Here is a 24,213-nt window from a genome sequence, read left to right on the forward strand (position 1 = left end):
TCAGCGTCTTTGCCACTCAGTCCGTTTGACCCTCTGAATCAGTGCTGACCTGTTTACACTCATGTTATCTAATCCCATTTTGATCTCCTCACATTCTTTTCACTCCACTCCTTTACCTATGCATTAGAGGCAATTTATAGGGATCAATTATCCTACAAACTTATAATTCTTTGGGACGTGGAAGGAAGCTGGAGCATCTGGGTGAAACCAACAAGAAGAACATGCAAACTCAACAAGGGCAGCACCAGAGGCAAAATCAAACCAGATTGCTGAGGCTGTGAATGTAGAAGCTCAAGAAGCTATGCCAACCTCATCATAGCTTACCCCAACATTTCTGATTTATTTAATTCTTTGAATTTAAATTCCCGAGTGACATAGTGGGACTTGAAATCATACTTCATATTCTGACGGGTAGCCCAATAACTTAATCACTACACAGCCATTTGACTCTTTTTCCATCTTTACATATCAGAGATGAATCTTCAGAATTCCCTCTCTTCGAATAGTTCCCCGTGATTGAAAGGAAGCTAATACGGCAATATAACTTAAGGGAAGAGAGAGAAAAGGATTAGTTAAGCTAAGAACAATTGTCAGAAAGAGCCAGGAGCTCATCACTGGGGACATGGTAATGGAAGATAGAATTATGCTGTGGTTTCATAAAGGAAGAACTGTATTTTGAGAATGGAACCATCAAAACAGATAATGTGGAACCATTACAGTATATGTAGGATATCTGGATTTTCAAAGGGGTTTAAAGTATCAAAGGTTGTTACATGAAGCCATGTCCAAGTAGGTGGGTGCAACGTGTCTAGGTATAGAAATAAAGGATTTGTTAAAGTGCATAAACCAGAGAGTAGGAATAAGTTAGTTATTTTTAAGCTGACTAACTTTTGCGGATCAATATTCCACCGCGGTTACTCGCCATTTATAAACAAACAGATATCTTACTCAATCTTTAAATCTTTATTGAAGTTGTTGCTGATAAAGCTAGAAGGGAAGGGAAGTTAGGAGGATACAAAGCATCTGCATGGTTATCTGGGCAGGCATAAGGAGTGGGCAAGTGAATGGAGGATGGTACATAATGTAGGGAGATGAAGCAAAAATTGAATACATTTCAAATTGGGGAAGACTAGAAAATATTGGTGTATACAGGGTCCTCTTTGTTCTGCTTTCTGTGAGTAAACATGCAGCAAGCTATTCAGAAGGCAAATGGCCTTTATTGTGGGAAGGCACTTTCGTGAGATCGTATGAGGCTTGAGTGAAACCTTATTTGGAAGACTGTGTGCAGTTTTGGAGTCTGCACCTGTTGAAATCAGTGTAATGTGAGTTCACCAGATTTATTCTTGGGATGAGGAACTGTTGATTAACTTTGTAGTTTTGTAAACGTAGGATGATAGTAACATATGTGGACCTGGTAGATCTAGAATCTAGAACCAGGGGCCACGGTCTCAGAGAAAGAAGTTAACCCTGTAGGACAGTGAACGGTAAAAAAATTACGCGGGCACATAAATCATTGCATTGGCTCTGTCTCAGAGGGCTATGGATGCTGTTGAATATTTAAATATTTTATAGTCTCTGGCACAGAGGGAATCAGCAAATGGCAGGATCAGATGAGGTACACGATCACTTGATCTTATTGATCGACAAAGCAGCCTCAAAGGGTTTTATACCGCAAAGTTGTTTTCTTTCTTATCTTCTACTGTGAAGAAGGATTCTCCTGGAGCCAAAAAACAGAAGTGACTGTTACCTCTATGAGTTTGGCTCATATATCAGTGGAATGAATGAGATTCATCAACAGCTGGTCTGAGCATTATTGCAAATGGTAGAAGAATTGACTTACTTTCTCTAAATAATTTATAACGTTGTAATTTATCACTTATCTAATCCCCTCCATTGATCTGCTTTGGGAATATTCATCATTGTTCCTGCATCGATACCCATTTCAGCAGCAGATGGAACAGATTCATTTCATATTGAAGAAAAGGCAATAATCTAACATGGAACGATGCTGAGAATAGTAGCACAGCTATAAGAGCTGCTGCCTCACAGCTCCAGGGACCCGGGTTCAAGCTTGGCTTCTCGTGCTGTTGATGTAGACATTGCAAATCCTCCTGTGACTGGGTGCTCCTGTTTCCTCCCGCGTCACAAAGATGTACAGGTTGATGGGTTAATAGGCCACTAAAAATTGGTCAGTGTTTACATCAGTGGTAAAATCTGGGAAGAGCTTATTGGGATGTGGGATGGGAGGAGGGGGGGGGGGGGGGGACACACACCACACACACAAAATAAGACTAGTGTAGTATTTGATTACTAGTACAGATTAAATGAACTGAAGGACAATTTGTCATGCCATATAACTATTATGTTCACTGTACTGTAATAAGCCAACATTCAACTGCCTTTTTTCCTTGAATTCCTTAATGCATACTTATAGGAAATAAATTGTTCGAAGTTCAGGAAACATAGTACAATGTGGAATGAGATTATGTATTATTTTTGTCATATCTAAGTAAATGTCATTGTGCATTAAACCTTCTCTAGAAACTTGCTCTTTTTCTCCACTATGCAAATTCCACCACAGACGGCATTTGGGAAGAAAGAGAGCAATGGTTTGAACAGCATGCCTGAAGAGGTGAAGAACGCAGATTTAAAAACATTTCAAGAGGGAACTACAGAGATGGAAGTAAATTGGAGAACTTTGGAGAGGAGAATAAATGACACAACTTCAGGAAAGGGCTGTGATGAAATACCTGGGATAGCTTGCTTGCAAAGCCAAGAGATTGATGTTGGCAATGGTTATCTAGCTCTATGGGGCTGTTCCATTGTGTATTCCATCTAACATTAGACAACATGAAGAAAGCTCCTGGATCTCCAAAGATAACCAAGCAAAGTTCCAAATCTCATCTTCTGAGCAGGTAGTAAATCACACCCGTCGTGGGGTGAGTGAGGTGTGGTTGGAACACGTACACAACCTGAGTAACTGTTCTTGGAAATCTGCATCAAAGATGGAATTCCAATCAATAATTCATTATCTTTTAAGAAATTTAATACATAATTAATATAAAAAGAAAATTACTGCAGACGCTGAACATCCAAATTGAAAACAAAAAATGCAAGGATTGTAGAATTCCCTGGAGAATGAACAGGTTCTGTTTCTAACAGATGCTCGTGTCAATTTTCTCTAAAAGTTGGAAAATACACAAAAATCATTCGATATGGTTACCATATCTCCACAGTATTGCAATGAATGCCATCAAAGGCACATAGGACTGATAAAAATGAGCAAGTATTAATAATGGAGAGAGTAAGGATTTGATTTCTGCAGCTTGTAGGAACAAATGAATACATGTATTTCAGAATTTGGAATTTAATAATATTATGGAAATTGTTCATATGTAGGACTGACCATAAGCCGGCACTTATAACCCAGGGATGGTCAGTTGGCTAAGCAGCCTCTTTGAGGAGAAATGTAGAGTTGATGCCTGACATCGCTAAAGTGATTATGTTTCTCATGCCATTTGCCCACTGATGCTTTAAGTCTGGCTGACAGCAGTGTCCAATTCACAGCAGGCCAGCTCTTTCACCAAAGAGAAGAGATATGCTTTGTCTTGTAAGAGGTTGCAAAACAAGATGAATAGGCCTGGAGGTCTGATGTTGCACCATGCAAATTTCTACTGTCCAGGGCCTGTGTTCACTGACAGTTTCTGGTTATTACAAGGTCCTCCCATGATGCTGCAGGAAACAAGCTCCAGGAATTTAACCCAATGATGAAGGAAGAGTGACTTCGACACCACCACAATCATGGCCAAAGACGAGATTTTGCAGGTAGCAGTGATCTTTAGTTTAATTCCGTTTATTATTGTCCAATGTACCGAGATAGTGAACAGCTTTTTATGCGTTCTCTCAGTCAGCGGAAATACTTTTCATGTTTACAATCAAGTCGTCCACAGTGTACAGATACATGATAAAGGGTATAATGTTTAGTGCAAAATAAAATCCAATAAAGTCCATTTAGATTTAGTTAAAGATCTCAAATGAGGTAGATGGGTTGTCAGAACCACACTCTAACTGGTGAGAAGACTGTACAGTTGTCTGATAACAGCTAGGAAACCTTCGCTGAATCTGGAGATTTGTGTTTTCAAATTTCTTTACCTCTGGTGGAAGAGTCGAGAAGAGGGAGTGACTGAGGTGAGACTTGTCCTCGATGAGGGAGTGACTGGGGTGCTCTTGGCATTATCCAAGGCATCTGCCGGGTTTGAAAGGTGATGCTGGTAGTGAGTGCACTTGGCAGGTTTCTGCTGTGGTTAAATATCACAGCCATATAGTGCTGGTTTAGTTTAGTTTAGTTTAGTTTAGAGATACAGCACAGAAACAGGGCCCTTCGGCCCACCGAGTCCACACTGACCAGTGATCCCCACACATTAACACTATCCTACACACACTAGGAACAATTTTTACATTTTTACCAAGCCAATTACCCTGCAAACCTGTATGCCTTTGGAGTGTGGGAGGAAACCGAAAATCTTGGAGAAAACCCACACATGTCACGGGGAGAATGTAAAAATCCGTACAGACAGCACCTGTGGTCAGGATTGAACCCGGGTGTCTGGCGCTGTAGGGCAGCAACTCTACTGCTGTGCCACCGTGACACCCTAACACTGTACTGGTGATAAAGGAAATGGATGAGCTGAGTCAGATGCCAACTTTATATGATCATATCAGGGAGGCAACTGATCTGGCACAGAACAAAAAACTTCATTATTAGTTAAAATGCAGCCTGGTAACTTCTGGCCTGCAAACCACCTGGCCTCCCGCTCCCACTGGAGTTCCATCGTTATGAGAATTCCTGGTGCTGTTTTTCACCTTGGCTTGGGAGCAAAGATTGAAAACAATTGCTATGGAATGTAAATGAACTTCCTTAGGGCAATTAAATCCTATTAATATTACCGAGTCTCAGTCACACTTTTGTTCTCAAAGAGGATTGAAGAAAATTGTTAAGGGAAAGATGTTTTAATTTTTAATCTAAATGGATGAATGTACTCAGGCATGGAAGTAAGTGGAAAGATTCAGATCAATTCAGCTGTTTAAAAATACAGTTTAATAGCTTAAGAGGGGTTTATTATTCTGACTATCAGACGCCTGAGTCTGTAAAGTCAGAGTGCATCTGCTTTCGAAAGGTTGTCTATTTCTGGAAAAAAGCTACTCTCGGGATATTAATTTTCTGGATCACTACGACCTGGTGATGAGACGGGATTGTTTTCAGCGATGTAAATCTGCTTCAGAAATGTATTTGTTCTGATTAAGCTGAACTTTGCCAGGACTGACAATTGGGAAGGAGGCAAATAAACTACAGATGCTGTACTTTGGAGCAAAGCCAAATTGCTGAAGAAACTCAGTGGGTTAAAGCAGCTTCCTTGAAGGGAAAGGAATTATAGATATTTTGGGTTCATCAGAAACCTGCATCAGGACTGACTTGGAATATCAACAATTGCTTTGCCTCTACAGCTGCTGTTCAACCCAATGAGTTCCTTCAGCAGTTTGTTTCTTTGCTCTGATTAGATAGGTGCAGTCTAGATTCCTGATCCTGATCAATGACCAGTGTCTCTTACTGCTTTCTTCTTAAATACTTATTAACAATCGGATTTTAAAAAATCCTAAGGGGATATGGGGTGACCGAGGAAAAGATAGGACCACTCAAGTATAAAGGAGGGAATCTATGTTTGGAGTTGGAGGATGTAGGGGAGGTACTAAACAAATACTTTTCATCTGTATTCACTGAGGAGAAGGACTTGGAGGACAGCAAGATCAGTGATGGGGAATATAAGTATGCTAATGCCCCTGTCCCACTTAGGAAACCTGAACAGAAACCTCTGGAGACTTTGCGCCCCATCCAAGGTTTCCGTGTGGTTCCCTGAGGTTGCAGGTGGTTGCCGGAGGTTGCAGGTAGTGGAAGCAGGTAGGGAGATTAACAAAAACATCTGGGAATGCATGGAAACCTTGTGTGGGGGGGGGGGGGGGGGGGGGGGGGGGGGGGGGGGGGGGGGGGGGGGGGGGGGGGGCTGTCTGTTGCGTTAGTGTGGGTGTTGCGGGCCGAAGGTACTGGTTTCCAGAGGGCTAGTATAGGCATTGTGGGCCGTATGAATTCTTGGGCTGGCATCCAACTGTTGCAACGATTTTAAAAGCCAAGCCAAGGCAAACAATTAGGCTGCAGCCACCTGACAAACAAAATTCATTTTGTGAACACAAATTTTGTAAAAAAGGCGAGGCAAACAATTAGGCTGCAGCCACCTGACAACCAAAATTCATTTCCTAAACACAAACTTTTTAAAAAGGCGAGGCAAACAATTGGGCTGCAGCCACTTTACAGCCGTATCGAGGGGACTCACCGTGGAGTAGACGTGTGTTCAGTGTTATTCGCAGCTCAGAGAGCCGTGACCCTCTCGCTTCCTGGGTCTGGCAGAGACTGAGTGAGGCACTTCACTTCCGGGTTTTATAGTCCCTCTCCCTGCCGCCAGCGGGGGCAGCAGAGAGAATGGGGATTTTTTAAAAAACATTAATATGAAACATTCTGATTTTTCATCAATGGGAAAAATCCTCTGGTCCAGGAAGACGGAGGGGGTCTCTGAGTGAGGTGGCCAAAAATGACGGTCGTAGGTGGCGGCGTTCTCTCGGAAATCGGTCAAGATCAGACTTTTAGTAATATAGATGGGATTCAAGTACAGGGCTCAACATTGAACTTGGCAGAGAACTGGGAAATGACATCTTAATTTATAACAATCTTTCACCCACTACACAATGTTCTGACCTTCAGAAATGAACAGTACTCTGTATTGAGTAATGTGTGCACATCTTAGGAGCACACTTGATTTGAGTCACAGTCAACGCATCCATTCTCCCTGTATTTGGCTGGTAATTGATTGCTAGGCAGTTACTTTTGGAGCAAGTGCACAGAATACTGAAGGATGTGATTTTCTCTACACAACTCTCTGAGAAACCATATTCTTCATGTGAGGCGCCACCCTGTATAAAATGTCACCCCTCCAAGTAAATAATGAATGACCTTTTCTGGACTCAGCTTCCTTTCCTTGGCCATGTTTATTATGTTATTCCATAGTGAAGTCATCTGATCTCTACCACTTAAAGACATTAGCAGGCAGATGGAAATATTACCACCATCACAAAGAGACAGCTCTATTGATCTGGATACGTAACAGCATTCCTTATTCATCTCAGGGTCAATGTTCTGGAATCTGACCATGGAACACACTACACATCTGACTATCGGGGACTCCAGAAGATGACTCAGGCTAAAACACATTTACGGATGGCAATAAATGCTGATGTTGCTATCGATTCTCATGCGCTGTATAAGAATTACAGTGATACAATGGTGGAGCAGAGGCAAAACTTGAAACAAACACGATCGATTAATGCTCAAACAGTAGGGTTAATTTCAGGGTTACCCTGGTGGAAGCTGAAGCCAAAAGACTGCAGCTCTTAGTCTAGCTTTCCACAACGTTTCTCATGAACTATTGCTGTTGAATTCTCATAAACTCCAAGTTTGCAAGAAGCAACATGGAATTAGTAAGTAACGTTGCGATGCTGGCGTTTTAGCAAAATCCTATATTAATATTATGGCATGGTGGGAATAAAAACTGGGCAGATGGCAGACTTTGAATGTTATTTGTACAAGCAGACTTCATAAATGGATATAGTAGTTTTAGCTTCTGATAAAAGACATTAGCCGAGTAATTTGAAAGCTGTTTCTTAAAGCACTATGTGATCCAAGATCGATTTCACCCACAGAAGATCATGTTTGTGGTGATTTCTAGGTGAATTAGTGTCAATCACAACATTGTATCAGGAACGTCTGCTTTCTGACCTCTTCCAGCATGTCTGCAGTGACCTCTTCCATCATCTACAAAATCTGTTATCTCTGGCATCAAGTGTGATCACCAACAATTAGCTACCACTGCAAAGTACAATTTTCTTGAATCATCTCCACTTTGATGGTCTGAGGTTGGTTCTCATACAGCAAAATCACTTTCTCAGGAACCTGTGCGTTGACTCCCTCAATAGCAAATACAGCGTTCCTTACACAAAATTCTGGGTCACAATTCTGGAAATTCCTTCCTAACCTATACTTTAAAGTAAGCAGCAGTTCAGGAAAATAGCTCACCACCACCTTCTAAAATACAACTAGGGATGAATCCCTCAATGCTGACCCAGTCTGCAAAGTCCTCATCCGTTGAATGAATTAAATAAAAAACATGGTAATATTTGCTTCTGCCCATGCTTTTCATCTCCTTGATCTTTCCTAGCTCCACCCTCGACAGATTCTATTTCTTGATTTTCACAGCTAAGATCACCTCTCTCCTGCCTCCCTCCTGCCTTCATCCTACTTTTTACCATCAGGGCCATTCTCATTATTTTTGGTCGATCTATTCTGAAGGTTAACTATCTTGGAATATTTAGGTTCCGACATTGGACAATTTGCAATCATGTCTCTGTTAATGGCTATTAATGGCTACCCATTTATTTCTATTTGTCCCATTAATTCACTTACCTTGTTGTAACTGTTGCAGGCATTCAACATGCATTCAGATGAAGAACCTTGAGATTTGTCTTTGCACAGTTTATCCCTGCTCTGATTCCAAATGAAAATATACTTGCATGTTCTATCCCAAATCATTTCCTAATGGACTCTGGTTATCGTTACTCATTACCCTTATTATTAACTTTCCTTTATCTTTAACTTTCTAAATTTCCCTTCATCTGTACAGTCTCCATAATTGTAGAAAGGAACTGAAGATGCAGGTTTATAACCAAAAGGACACAAAGTACTGGAGTAACTCAGAGGGTCAGGCAGCATCTCTGGGCAACATGGATAGGCGACGTTTTGGCTCTGGATCCTTATTTGGATTTTAGATGGAGTCTGAAGAAGGCTCCCCACCTGAAACATCACCAGAGATGCTGCCTGACCTGCTGAGTTACTCCAGCACTTTGTGTCCTTTTCCCTTAAATCATTTTCTAGTTATTTTATTGTTTTCTGCTGTTCATCACTCATTCTTGAGGACTATCATGACATCTAGTTTCTAGTGATGTGGTCACAACGTGATCCAAATGAATTAAAATCTACTTTTCCTACACCACTCTGTAAACCACACATTCAACCCTCTGATCTCATTCACCCTATGCCAATTTGCCCATGGCTCAGTTTATTATTCAGAGATTATTACCCCAGCAATTTTGCTTTTAACTTTGATCCTAATTGCTCATTCTCCTTCACCAGAACTTCTGTCTTAAACGTTTTTTATGCAGCTCCCATGCAGACCATGACAAATGGATCTTTAATTTCTACTTAAAGTTCCTCTGCAAGAGGAGACCTGGGGGAACACACCTGATGCTAGCCCTAGGCACTTTATACTGACTTTCATACATGCGAGCAAATGCTGAGAATAGTACTTATTCCCCCTAAGTATATTATCCCCCCCCCATCACTAATTCATCCCTTTTCATTCACTCAGCTTGATGACTCCCTGTACCACAGTATGTGGTCAGATTGGACATGCCCCCCCCCCCCCCCCCCCCCCCCCCCCCCTCCCATCGCCCCTTCTTCGTCTCAGCTCTTAACTAAACAAGCAGCAAGAACCTTGCATTTGTTGGACAAACAAGGTTTCTCCAAATCTACTTTCTGCAGCTCTATGACTGCCCCACTCATTGTCACACTCTTCTGTCCTTCTTGAGTGAACAGTTTCGATATGTTTAACCTAAGTTTCATTGCTTCCTTTAATTTGAAATCAAATGCAGTGCCCAAATCTTCACTTTGAGCCAAAGTTACCAGGACTGCAGACATTTGCCGCAGATGTGGTCACCAGGGATAACAACGGCTTCCTTCAACTATAACAGATTGTCTGCCCTGCCATATCTGCCTTAGTGTAGTTTTTAGAGTTATAGCGTTATTCAACGTGAAAACAGATCCTTCAGCCCAACTTGTCCATGCTGAACAAAAAGTCAATCTGAGCTAATCCCATTTGCTTACATTATTTGCCACTATTTGTCTAAACTTTTACAATGCATGTACCTGAGTAAATCTATTTTAAACATTTAATTGTTCTGGCCTCTGCAGCTTCCCCTTGCAGTTTGTTCCATACACCCCTCTGTCGGCAAACTTTGTGGGGCGACTGTTACATACCTTGGGTATGCAAACAAAGAATTTCACTGTGACTTGTCACATGTGATAATAAAGTATTCATTCGTTCATCCATCGCCATCTGTGTGATAAAGTTTCCACTCTGACCCTTTTATATCTTTCCCCTCTCACCTTAAACCTATGCCCTCTCATTTTAGATTCCCCTACCTTGGGAAAAAGGCCGTGACCATTCACTTCATCTATGTGTCTTATGATTTTATATACCTTTATGTGATCCCTATTTACAGTTAAATTAATATAATTGATTGAAGCTACACCATTGTCCTTATCTCTTGATGTGCACTCTGCAGACATTGCATTCCACGAATCTTCATTCTCCTTATCGTCCAGTGCCATTTTGCTAACAACACAAGTGTCAACTCAGGGAATTAGCCATCACCATTCATTTTAATGAAGTGAAGCTTTGTTAATTAAATTCTAACAATTTTGCTGCAAGCAATGTGGAGAAGGTCTAAAAGTTCCAGAATATGACAGCATGACTTATGTTGCCAATCATAATATCCTGGGACTTTGGCACTGGAATACTGCGCTAGATGGCAAATATTCTATAAACGTGTCACGTGTTCAAGAAATTCGAAACTACTAAAATCGAAGTCAGTCAATCAACCTTCTGCCAATAAGCTTCACACCAACAGTGTTATATTCCACTTGGTTTCCATATACAGCAAATCACCTTTAAAGGACACGTCAGGTCAAACGGTTTCCCATTTCGTGAAATAATATATTTTAAATGAGAGAGTATGATTCTCCTGTTATCATAAAACAACATACTCTCCAACTTACCATTAAAAATGTCATAGAAGATGCATTGATATTTAAACTAATAACGCAGTTCAGTGAACCGTTACATAATGGGTCAAAAGCCCTGTATAGAATTCTTAAATGTGATGGTGATTGAGAATCACAAAACACCTTTTATGTTTTGGACTCAGACCTGCTAAGATCTGGATGGAGAATGCACAAAATAATCTTTTGTAGGATCCTCACAGCGATCAGAATCTCTTCTGCCATACGTCTGAAACGGATTGATGTCTTGGCCTCACAATCAAACTGCGTGAAAATAACCAGGTACATTATTTTGTTTTTGCTTTGCTGATTTAATCAGAATAATGTCACAGTGTCCTTTGTATCTGCCGGACTGGTAGACAGTGGGTCAGTTTGAAAGGCAGCATTTATGACATGTTCAAAGTCCTAAAGGTCTGTACTGGGCTCACAAATGCAGTGCAACTTGAACTCATAACCTCCGTTTCATGGCCAATGAGCCCCAAAAAGGGCTCATCCGCTAAACTCTACGATAGTTTAATGAGCAAGTCATAAAACAATTGACCAGTTGCATTTTATATGGGCTTATTTTACCTTCTTGAATGGTATTCAATTGACATTCTTGAAACCGCTTGTCTTTTTTATGCTCTATGACATGTTTGCTGTTTTTTGGGTTACAGTGCTTTCATTTACTGCTGGTTGCTTTGAATTGCAGATTTTGAATGGTCTATGAACACGATCTCTATTACCCAGCTGCATAGTTCCTTCATGGATCACTGCATAAATATATCCCTGAGCTGTTTACTGGAAGATCCTTTCAATTGCCTTAAACTATTGACAGGCCAATGTCTGCGTGCTGAGAGCAACAATGCACAGCACACAATGGTTTACTCCTGCACTCTAAGTGAGAAGCCTTTTCAATGGGGCTGTGTGTCTTGCTACAACAGTGTTCTAATCCCGCTTGAATTCCAGCTGCTTTTTAAACCAGCGCAGGGTCAAAGAATGAATCACTTTGTTCACTGGACCTCTCCATCATTTACTGTGGGTTACCACACCCTATCACGGATTTTAGACTGTGATATCCTGTCCCTAATTTCTCCAACCCACGTAGACACGTTCAACTTGGACATCTGGATTCACGTGACCATCCTGTTGTACCTTAGTAGATGTGGCAGTGGGGAAACCCTCACAAAATGTCTTAATGAGAGAACTTCAGATGTCCATCGAGGGCAGAGTTTCCCTGTCATAGATCTCATCAGATTCAGATTCAGATTCAGATTCAACTTTAATTGTCATTGTCAGTGTACAGTACAGAGACACCGAAATGCATTTAGCATCTCCCTGGAAGAGCGACATAGCATATGATTTGAATAAATATTTATATTAGCATATATACAGACATAGTGTTTTTCCTGTGGGAGGAGTGTCGGGGGTGGGGGGAGGTGATTGGCAGTCACCGAGGTATGTTGTTGAGTAGAGTGACAGCCGCCGGGAAGAAGTTGTTCCTGGACCTGCTGGTCCGGCAACGGAGAGACCTATAGCGCCTCCCGGATGGTAGGCGGGTAAACAGTCCATGGTTGGGGTGAGAGCAGTCCTTGGTGATGCTGAGCGCCCTCCACAGACAACGCTTGCTTTGGACAGACTCAATGGAGGGGAGTGAGGAACCGGTGATGCGTTGGGCAATTTTCACCACCCTCTGCAATTCCTTCCGGTCGGAGACAGAGCAGTTGCCATACCATACTGTGACACAGTTGGTAAGGATGCTCTCGATGGTGCAGCGGTAGAAGCGGCAGCATGGGACAAGGAAAGGCCATTTACTGGACATGGCCCAAGATAATGCACAGGGATTGTTGGTGTCGTGTTCACAGAGGGAGAGTGATGATATAACTTTGGGTTCACAATTATATTTGAATTTAGATCAGCTTATCCCCTTTGTGCCAGTAAATTTAGAGCCAACCCCCAATGTTTACACTTTTGAACTTTTACTCTCAATTTACTTTTATTCTCAATTTGTTTTTAATGGAGACAATTAATTAACAATGGAGCCAGTATGAACTGTAAGAACAGTTCCATTGTTCTTTTTTTTTTTACACAAATTGAGAATAAACGTTCAAAAGTGTAAACTTTCCTTTGTTAATAAAAGTTCACCATGAGCGTGAGGTCATTGTCCTTTCTTGCGTCGACCACTGATGTCGTTGTTGATCGGTGGCCAGATCCATCTAGCCCATACCTTTTTCCCAGCCTGTTGTTCATGCATCATCACTCAGCCCCACGTGTAGCAGCAAGTTCCACACCCTCTATGATGACGAGACAGACTGTAGAACCCTGGGCAGACTGTCCACACATGGAGCAGTTGCTATCGGCCCTCAACAAAGACCCACCATGTTGGATAGGGCACAGCCCTGTGCCCCACAGCTCAGCATTGTGTGCTGCGACACTCACCCAATCTCTTCAGAATGTGCAGAGGGGCATTTTATTAATGTGAAAGGACTGCTAAAGGGCTACGGTCCGTGGCTACATTCACTGCACAGCAGAGCTGTCAGCAACACATCAGTCCCTGCATATAAAGCTTTGGAACATAGAACAGTACAGCACAGGAATAGACCCCTCGACCCGTAGTGTATGTGCCTAACATGAAGCCTTCTGCATATATGTGATACCTCTAACTCCATTCCTTGCATATCCATGCACCTAGCTAAAGTATCTCTTTTTATTGATTGCATTAACACACTCCTTTCTGAAAACACGTCTTAAACACTAAACAAGGTTTGTAGGGCATAAAATTAAATGAGAAAGTGATCCACCAAAAGAATACTATTTATATTATTGCCAAAGATAGTCAGCTTGAGTGTTGGGGACATTTGGAAAATCAATCAAGGTGGACCAGATATTAATAATGAAAGCAAAAGTTAGATATAGGAGGAGCTTAATGAGAAATAGACTGTAAAAGCTTCTATAAATATGTTAAAAGGAAAAGATTAGCAGATGTTATGTTGGGGGTATTAGCAAATTAACAAAGATTTTGTGTGTGTCTTCATGGAAGAAAACACAGAAAGCCTCTTGGAAAAATGTGATAACCACAGGCTTCGAGTGAACAGGAGGTTCAAATAAATAATATGCATAGTATTGGAGGAATTAATTAGACCAAAGCCACATAATTTCCTAGAATGTAACAACCTGCACCTTTTGAAAAAGGTGGCTATTGAGATAATGGAAGCATCAGACGTCATCTTCCAAAATTGCACTGTTTTTAAACTAGTTCTCATATATTGGAAAGCACCAAATTTCAGGGAACTATTTAAGAAAGGAGAGAGCTAAAATTGAATATTGAATTGAACAAATTTTATTAGCCAAATATGTATGCATACAAGGAATTTGCCTTGGTGTTTTGCTTGCAAGGATAACAATGTGATATATACAGTAGACAATTAAAAATAAAACATTATAATTTAAATATGTGAAGAATAAAATAAAATACCAGAGCAAAAGGTGGTTACAGATTTTTGGCTGTTGAGTAGAGCTACTGCTCGTGGAAAAAAGCTGCTTTTATGTCTCGCTGTGGTGGCTTTGACAGTCCCGAGTTGCCTCCCAGAGAGAAGTTCTTCATAGAGTTTGTGGCCAGGGTGAGAGGGGTCAGAGATGATTTTACGCACTCACTGCCTGGCCCTTGCAGTGTACAGTTCATCAACGGGGGGAAGGTTGCAGCCAATAATCTTCTCGGCTGATCGAGTGATGCGCTGCAGCCTCCGGATGTCATGCTTGGTGGCTGAGCCAAACCAGACCATGATGGAGAAGGTGAGGACAGACTCGATGATGGCTGTATAAAACTAGACCATCATTGCCTGTGGCAGATTGTGTTTTCTCAGCTGCCGCAGGAAGTACATCCTCTGCTGGGCCTTTATGACTGTGGAATCAATGGTGGCTTCCCATTTTAGGTCCGTGGAGATGATGGTTCCAAGGAACTAAAATGACTCCACAGTTATTACGGTAGTATTGTTGATAGTGAATATGGGGGGGGGGGGGGGGGGGGGGGGGGGGAGAGCAGTAGACTGATTACTCTGATAGCAATAGAATGAAATTGCTAGGAAGTATTAATAATGAAGTGTAACAGGACACTTAGAGGATAATAATTGTACTGGTCAAGCCAACATGGATGTATGAAAGGTACAAATGTATTACGAGTTGTCTGAGATTGCAATTAGCAGAATAGATAAGGTGTGGTATATGTGAACATTCACAAGACATATGCAACACCATGCTGTAAGGAAGCAGGTTTACTAGCTCAATGACAGAGGTTGGGTTCTGAGCATCACTAGAGGCCATTCTTGATCAGGTCAATTACTGGACCCGTTTCCTACATTGTGAACTGGACTTTCCCCAACCTCACTTTCTTAATTCATGTCCAAAGGTTAAGCCCTTGGCAGATACACACTGCGGTAGCAGTGGAATCCTTCTTTGGAGCCTTGGGGGTGATGGCCAACCGTAATTTGTTCTTTCTGCCTGAATATGAATTAAGTATCCTGTAAATATTCAATACTTTAATGTACCATTTTGTGAAAAATTAATTGATCCTAAATTAGTTGCTGAGCTAGAGAATGGTGAACTGCCGTTGAATCCTATGAACTAGTATAACGCACTAAAAATTACTCTAGATCAGAGGGTTACGCTAACATAGAAACATAGAAAATAGGTGCAGGAGTAGGCCATTCGGCCCTTCGAGCCTGCACCACCATTCAATATGATCATGGCTGATCATCCAACTCAGTATCCTGTACCTGCCTTCTCTCCATACCCCCTGATCCCTTTAGCCACAAGGGCCACATCTAACTCCCTCTTAAATATAGCCAATGAACTGGCCTCAACTTCCTTCTGTGGCAGAGAATTCCTGAGATTCACCACTCTCTGTGTGAAAAATATTTTTCTCACCTCGGTCCTAAAAGATTTCCCCCTTATCCTTAAACTGTGACCCCTTATTCTGGACTTCCCCAACACCGGGAACAATCTTCCTGCATCTAGCCTGTCCAACCTCCTAAGAATTTTGTAAGTTTCTATAAGATCCCCCCTCAATCTTCTAAATTGTAGCGAGTACAAGCCGAGTCTATCCAGTCTTTCATCATATGAGAGTCCTGACATCCCAGGATGGTAGATACTCTGGACATCCGATAACTCATGAAGTTTTTTCATCCCTGTAAAAAATGTCCACGAGTGAAAAAATAGTCGTGATGACATTTTTTAAAACTTTTTATACCTGCCGTTAGCATTATGAGCCGCTATGAGACATCCACGAACTCCTACGGACACGCTACGGACATTCTCCGAGTTCGAATCAGGGGAAAATTCGGGTGGACTCGTGAATTACCTCGTACAGTGGGACAGGGGCATAAGGAGAACACAAAGAGGGTCTTCATCCTCAGTGGTGTTCAGAATGCTCACAAAGGGAATTGTTGCTGCACCTGCAGCAACTTCTCTTCTGCAGTCAAGAGGGTGAATATGAGGGAGGAACTCCAAGAGATGAAGAGCTGACAAGCATTGCTCTTTATCTTGGGATTCTCCTAGACAACCCTCTGACCTAGAGGAGAACTGATCTATATCTGATCAGAGTTGTCACCAGAAACACAGAGCAGTAATGACTGGTTATTCTGTTTTAATGTTGGTGATTGAGGAATTAATATTGTCCTTGCACTTGTGTTAAATGATTCTCCCTCTCCTCAAAATAGGACCAAGGGATTTTTCTGCGTGCCTAAGAAAGTAAATTTAACATCTATTTGGAAAGATAACTCTGACTGTGCAGTACCCTCTCACCCACATAGATTTTTGCATTTGTCTTTGAAATGTAAATAAATTAACATTTAATGCAAGAGCTTTGAAAACTGTATTCCCTCTGTGATCCTTTTGCCAGGGATACCAATTTGAATATTTATGCCTCAGTACATGAAACAGCAGAGTAAAATATTAATAATTTTACTGATTTTTTTTTCTTCTGCCATATTAATAACTATATGGAATCCTTCATGCTGAGTCATTTTGCAGATATTTTGCAGCATGTGTGTGGATTGCCTGCAGAGGTCAGTGGCCAAACCCACAGGTAAAAGGGGGAAGGTTGTTAAAGGTTCTGTAGTGGCGCAGGTCCATCATAATTATAATCCATGACTAGCTCCTCCAATATTGTCGCCAGTAATGTTCTTATAAAAGTGACCATGACTTTACTCTACAAAGCTTTTACTGCATTTTACTCCCTCATCAAAATTAAACAAAGCTGTAATGTAACAATAGATATTATTGTGATTTAATCTGTATGTGACACTCAATTTTTCCCACCTGTGCTAACACCGTGATGAATACCTAGGATAATATCCATATCCCAGATATCAGTTCTCTGGGGTTGACAGACCGGTGAATCAATATGACTCAGTGGGCATAGTTTTGAAATATGTGTTAAGGTTCATCATAAAGGGAATAACGTTCTGTTGCGCAGAACTCCATTAATGAATACTGAAAAAAAATAATTTGGCAACAGACTTTCAGAATGATGGCCATTTGGGAATGTACATAACCATGTACAGCCCAACAGCTCAGGACTGGTACTGCACGCTTGCAAGACATAAAGAACCTGGTTGTGGCAGGAACAAGAACACAATTAAAAGGCATGTGGACAGGTACATGGATAAGAAAAGTTGAGAGGGATATGGTCCTAATGTAGGCAAATGGGATTATCTTAGATCAGCATCTTGCTTTGCATGGATGAGTTGGGACAAAGGGCCAGTTTCCAAGCTGTATTACACTATAACTCTATGATCACATGCTGACAAAAGCAAAATAAATTTGGTTTGCATGAACAGAACACAAAAATGACTGATTTTGAGTTATAATTACCAAAATATGTCAGAAAGATAAAGTACTGACAATCTTTAGAGTGGTTTTACAAATTAAACATATGATGTAGCATCTCAAAGTACGTCACTTGCGATTCTTCCAATGCTCCGATGGCTGTCTATAAAGGCTTTGTATGCTTTGGAATTAAACTCTAGACTGCTCTCCTTCAGCGAACTTCAGTTGGAGTGGAATGGTGAGTTACACAATAATCATTAGTGCCGCTGGTTGGAAATGCAGTCGCTCCCAGTGGGGCTGTGAGTGTATTTAAATGAGAGGGTGCGCATAAGATGAGAAGGTTATTGTACCTGATTCTGACTGTCGTTGTCCTTAGGCCAGTGATCTAGTGGAGCAAACAGAGTTAACTAAAGCAACCTCAGCCAATCTCCCAACTCATCAATGAAACTACACAGAGAACAGCATGAGGCCAATTGAGAAAATCATGACAGGACGTGGAAGAGTCTTTTCAGACCAATTAATCCACAGCATTAAACACCATTTATACTCATTATTTTCTAGTCCCATTTTACTGTCCCCACATTCTTCCAAAAATCTACAAAATTTATGGTCACCAACCCATGACCCCACATATCTTTATCACATTGGAAGAAAAAGAAGAACCTGAGGAAACATGCACATTCAAATGGAGAAAGTAACTCTGGAGTTATGAGACAACAGCTCTGCCAGCTGTGCCAAGACATACCTAAAGATTAGATGAATCCTAATGAAGCTGCAACGCAAACTGTAATGTATATAATGTAATTAGCATATGTTATGTCTTGTGCGAGGGGACGCCTGCGCTAGAGGAGACTCATGGTGGCATCCTACAATAAAGAAGCTGGTTAGTTTACACCTGTATCTGAGAGTTCTTTTGAGTCAGTTCCAAGTACCCAAAATACACTACACAAACTAAACCTTTACTACCCCTCTCCTACCCAGTTACAATAAAGTTCAGGTGAGATGCCAGAAATACTCTCCATACTCCTAAATGTGGCAATGAAAAATTGATGTTTAAGAAGGAACTGCAGATGCTGGAAAATCGAAGGTAGACAAAAATGCTGGAGAAACTCAGCGGGTGAAGAAGGGTTTCGAATGCAAAATTGACATTGTGCCTTTTAGCAACTGGATCCAAATGGCAATAAAATAAATCTGGTTGAAAGATAACAGGCATAATGGGCATAGTTAGTCATTGCTCAGACTGCCCCCACCCCCACACAAACAGCACCTGAGATCAGGATTGAACCCGGGTCTCTAGTGCAATGAGGCAGCAGCTTTACTAGCTACACCACTGTGCTGCTCCTCAGGTACCTGTTAAATCTTTCCCTTCTCACCTTAAACATATGGCCTCTGGTTCTTCATTCCCATATCCTGGTGCATTCCACTCATGATTTTATATACATTCCTCTGTCAGCCTACTGCACTCCAAGGATTAAATACCTCATCTGCCCAACCTCTCTCTGTAGTTCAGGTCCTCAAATTCTGGCAACATCTGCATAAACCTTCACAACACTCTTTTCAGCTTAATGGCATTTTTCGTAGCAGAGTGACAAAAACATGTCCATGCACGGCTATCCCAAAGGCAGTAACGAGCTGAGCATGCTGACCTACTTTGATGGAACGTTATTGATTACACAGTCGGGCCCAAGCCATTAATTCCAATCCCGGAATATACTGTATCCAAGTAGCTTCTGGAGATGTGACAGATGCCGGGCACTATGCAGATGTTTAGAACAAAGCATTGAATGTAAGATCCCATATTCCCTTTAGCACCTCTGAAGATGTTTTGGGATTTAATTCCCATATGAATTTTAGAGCCAGTGACTAATCCCACGGGAATAACTAAGAAAGATTTATTTGGCCTAAAAGTAGGAACCAAGCCAAACTACAAAGAATCTTTCACGCCATCTTGTCCCACAACAGTATGTTCTAAAATGTTTTACAGTTCATTAAGTAATTTGGAAATATGGTGATTGTTGTGAAGTAGGGAAAGTGGCAAATAATTTGTTGTAGTAAGGTCCACATCAGCAGTGTGATGGTGATAACTCATCTTCTTGTGGTTTGAGGGATAAAGATTAAGGAAGGTATAAACTCTGCAGCAAAAACAGTGGAGCAACTGGAGGAACCCAATGGTTAAGACAGCGTCTGTGGAAGAATGTTACAGTTAATGTTTCAGTTCGACACCCCTCACCTTGACTGAAAGAGTAGAGGGAGGTAGCCAGTATAAAGAGGTGGGAGGATGCGGTGCGCCAAGTGCTAGCAAGACAAGTGCAGATGGGTAGATATTCCTCTGCACTTTGATTGAGTGATCTGGAATCTTTTGAAATACCTTTTTCAGTTTAGTTTAGTTTAGGGATAGCGCGCAGAAACAGGCCCTTCAGCCCACCGGGTCCGCACCAATTGGCGATCTCCGCACATTAACACTACCCTACAAACACTGGGGACAATTTACACTTATACCAAGTATACAATCCCAAGCCAATTAACCTACTAACCTGTACAGCTTTAGAGTGTCGGAGGAAACCGAAGATCTCGGAGAAAACCCACGCGGTCATGGGGAGACGTACAAACTCCAGACAGACAGCACCTGTAGTCAGGATCGAACCCGGGTCTCTGGCTCTGCAAATGCTGCAAGACAGCAATTCTACCGCTGCAACATCGTGCTGCATGCGAAAGAAAATTTGGCCTCATCCAAAATATTTAATTTCTAACAGCGCAAAACTCTCCTGGACTGCATTCGCAAACTCATAAACTGAAGCCTTAATCACAACTCCCTATCTCACTCAGCGCCATGGTCCCAGTACAATGCTTTGAGAAGATACAGGCAAATTGCTCGGTTACAGGTTTTACGTTAAATGACATTGATAAAAAGTTATCGCGGTTTCCCTGATGGCCTAGTGATTATGTTTTGCCACCTTTAAGAGCTGCAGATCAGGTTCGTTCTCAGTCAGGGAAGATGGAGATTTTGTCTCCGGGACTGGTACTTCCCCATTGATCTATCTATTGTACTTATGTTTGGCTTGATTGCATTTATGCACACTATTATCCGATTTGATTGCACAGCATGCAAAACAAACTATTTCACTGGATCTCATGTGACAATAAGATGCCTAAACCAGTTTCTCATTCTATAGATGTTGCCCGACTAAGGTGTTTCTGCTTGTAATTTTTTCTTCCAATTAGTTTGTTTCTTGTGATATTACTTGCATCTTCTGTAACCTGGAGCCTACAACCCAACCAAGGATCTTGGGCAACAGTGAGTGACAGTAAATCAAAGTTACGAGTTAAGGAAGAAATGGTTTGTAAGAGATAGAGACAGCTTCATGTTTAAGTTAAAAAGAATTGTGTTCCCTAAACACAATGCCAATCATCAACAAGTCATTGGGTATATTTAAAGCAGAGATTGTTAGTTTCTTGATTAGTAAGATTGTCAAAGGTTACGGGGAGAAGGCAGGAGAATAGGTTTGAGAGGGAAAAATAGACAAACCATGATCGAATACGGAACAGACCCAATGGGCTGAATGGTCTTACACATACTGTTTCCAAGCTGAGTTATACCGACTTATCAGTACACCCATTTAACCTAATACTATGCTCATCTCAGACAGGAAAATCAATGTTGGAAGACCAATTGATTATTTTTTCCTTTGTCTACCCTAAGGCAGTGTGAGACCAGTTGAAATCAGTTGAAGTTCCCATAAATTATTTCCATTTTAGCTAGCTGCTTGCCGGCAGATTGTTAAATGTAGTTTGAGGGATTATGCTTGGGGCATTGTGGTGATGTCTGGAAGCGTGGGGATAGAGTTAGATATATAAAGTATAGGAGTTGAGTTCAGTTGAGTTTCCTTCAGCTTTCCTTTATTTTAATTTCTTCTTTCCTGAGGATTTACAAGATTTTCCAGGTAATATGCGCTCTTTAACCTTGCTATTCATTACATAATGAGTTGGGAGGTTATTCGAAAAGGCTGGCATCTCAGCTGAGTGATGGAAGCCCTGGACTTATTTGATGTTTAAACATGAACACATTTCAGCAGGTGACTGCACACGAAGAAACAGAGAAGCAAAACCTGACCAATGGATTATTTTTCCTGAGCTCGCTGAGATCAATTAATTAAACAGACAACTGATCGAACCTGATGTTCAATTATAATGATCAAACCTGATGTTCCTTGCTCTGTATGATGTAGTGTTGCAGAATGTTTGCCAAATGGAAGCAGTTATTTAATCTACTTTCTGTAAATTATAATGATGCCTTCGAGCACAATCATTTTGCTCTTGTCTGTCTTCTCAGAACCAGCTGTTTTGAGATGAGTAACATAGGACCAGTGGTGATCCACCTGACCAGTGGCTGTTTCCCAAGAGGTATCTTACAGCTGTCTGCTGCCTCCCCTGATGGAATATTCTGCTGCAGTAGTTCAACACTGTCCCTGCAGGGAGATAGCCTGATGCTGAATCCTTCAGAGACAAAAAACATGCATGGTTTTAAAGCATCTGATTTACTAGCTGCCAAATCCGTCCTCCGGTTTGAATATTTTTTCTTGTGGTTATTTTGTTCCTTTCTCAGGCGAGAAGAGGTACGTTAGAGTTAAAAGCAATCAGACACCATGCAAATGCAACACATGACACCCTTCCATCTCGAGCTTGTGCATCTCGAGTGTGGTCCTGTGGAGATGCCTATAAAGGGGTAGCGATGTTGGTGGGAGAATAGGCACCATGCATCATTTTAGCAACTGCTACCAAAAATGATGGTTCCACTGATAAAGAGGTGCGGACGGAGGGGTGGAGGTGGGGTACAGTTGTGCAGGAGAGTGAGGCCTAGGGTTGGGAAGATCAGGCCTTATGTTGCTGTGGTGCTGGATGCGAGTTGAGGACATTAATTGGCTGGACTGGTGTTTTGTTCGCCTGAACAACAACAGCAACAGTGTCGTGGTGCAAATGACAACATGGAGCAAACTGGAAGTAACACTCCTAACAAGTGGTTGCTTGTTAGCCTCGATAACAAAGGAGCAGGAAAGGCTCAAAACCTTATAAGATGTAGTGGTTTTCTTTGTTGTATCGATCTTGCTGCATGCAGGTACGAGCTCTTTCATTTGCTTAAGAGTTGAGAACAAATTGTGCCTAGGACAGAGCCTCGAGTAGTTCCTCAACAACCAGTGGCTGTTTTTGGAATGGGAAGGGGAGTTAAAGTAGTTGGAACCAGGTGATCCAGTAGACCTTGGTGGACTGAGCGTAAGTGTTCAGCAAAACGATCGCCAAGTCTGTGCTTGGTCTTGGATAGGAGTCCACATCGAACACCTGATGCAGTAGATGAGGTTAGAGGAAGTGCATGTGAACCTCTGTCTTACCTGCAACGACTGTTGGAGTTTCTGGGTGGAGGAAAGGAGGAAGGTATAAGGACAGGTGTTTCATCTCCTGCGATTGCACGGAAAAGTACTTGGGAATGGGATGGTTTGGGTGGGAAGGGATGAGTGAACCATGGAGTTGCAGAAGGAGCAGTCTCTGCAGAAGGCAGAAAGAAGTGGAAATGGGAAGATGTGGTTAGTGGTGGAATCACGTTAGAAGTGACGGAAATGTAGGAGGATGATGTGTTGGATACGAAGGCTGGTGGAGAGAAAGATGAGGACAAGGGGAAATCTGTCCTTGTTGTGCTACATGAATGACTAGTTTTGAGCCACAGAATCAGTCTGGTGTCTATTCCATTTAACACAATTATAGCGTTACACAACAAGGCATAAAGATGAGACTTTATCTTTCAAGGAACAGCACCGTGATCACTCTCATAGGTACTATCATTGAGAAGTCCATGTGCCATGGTAGATTGGAGAGGACAAGATCATGTAGATGTTTCCATTTCTCACCATCAAGGATTGTAATTTTCAGAGCTGTGCAAGTTGTGTGGGAAAAGTGAACTTGATGTCCTGGAACTGCAACATTACCTGTTTCGCTGAAGGTGTGGTGATCTATCAATCTTCTCCCTTCTCTTACTTCCATCGGGGGCTCAATTCCCACATCACTCAGAGATAGCATAACAGACGTGGTCCTCCCTTGATCCCAAGCCGTTGTGGAGACCAAAACTGGAAATCATTTGTGGATATTACGAGTTCCGCCCTGACTTCAGTATAGTCTGTGTAGAGTCTGCAGGTTTTCCTTATGACTGTATAGTTTTCATCCGGATGCTTCGGTTTTCTTCCATGTCCTAATGATGCGTGGGTTCGTGGGTAACTGGCCTCTGTAAATTGCTCCTTGGGCTTGTCAACACAGAATCAGTGGCCTCAAGAGCCTGTTTCTGTGCCGTATGACTCTAACATCTTGTACTATTATTGAGGCTATGCTACCAGGTAGAAATCTAGTTCATTTAGCAAAATGAGTGT

General features: G+C 41.7%; 1 long non-coding RNA gene across 3 annotated transcripts in view; it reads left to right on the forward strand.

The window, feature by feature from the left end:
- The window catches only part of LOC129710743 (uncharacterized), a 175,037-nt gene that overhangs the window by 135,695 nt on the left and 15,129 nt on the right, over positions 1-24,213 (forward strand). For all 3 annotated transcript variants that reach the window (XR_008725721.1, XR_008725720.1, XR_008725722.1), the window contains 2 exons: positions 3,719-3,825; positions 11,146-11,281. This is a non-coding gene — a long non-coding RNA (uncharacterized LOC129710743). The remainder of the gene's footprint in view (positions 1-3,718; positions 3,826-11,145; positions 11,282-24,213) is intronic.

The sequence above is a fragment of the Leucoraja erinacea genome, chromosome 28, assembly GCF_028641065.1.
Source record: "Leucoraja erinacea ecotype New England chromosome 28, Leri_hhj_1, whole genome shotgun sequence".
NCBI classification, from domain to species: Eukaryota; Metazoa; Chordata; class Chondrichthyes; order Rajiformes; family Rajidae; genus Leucoraja; species Leucoraja erinaceus.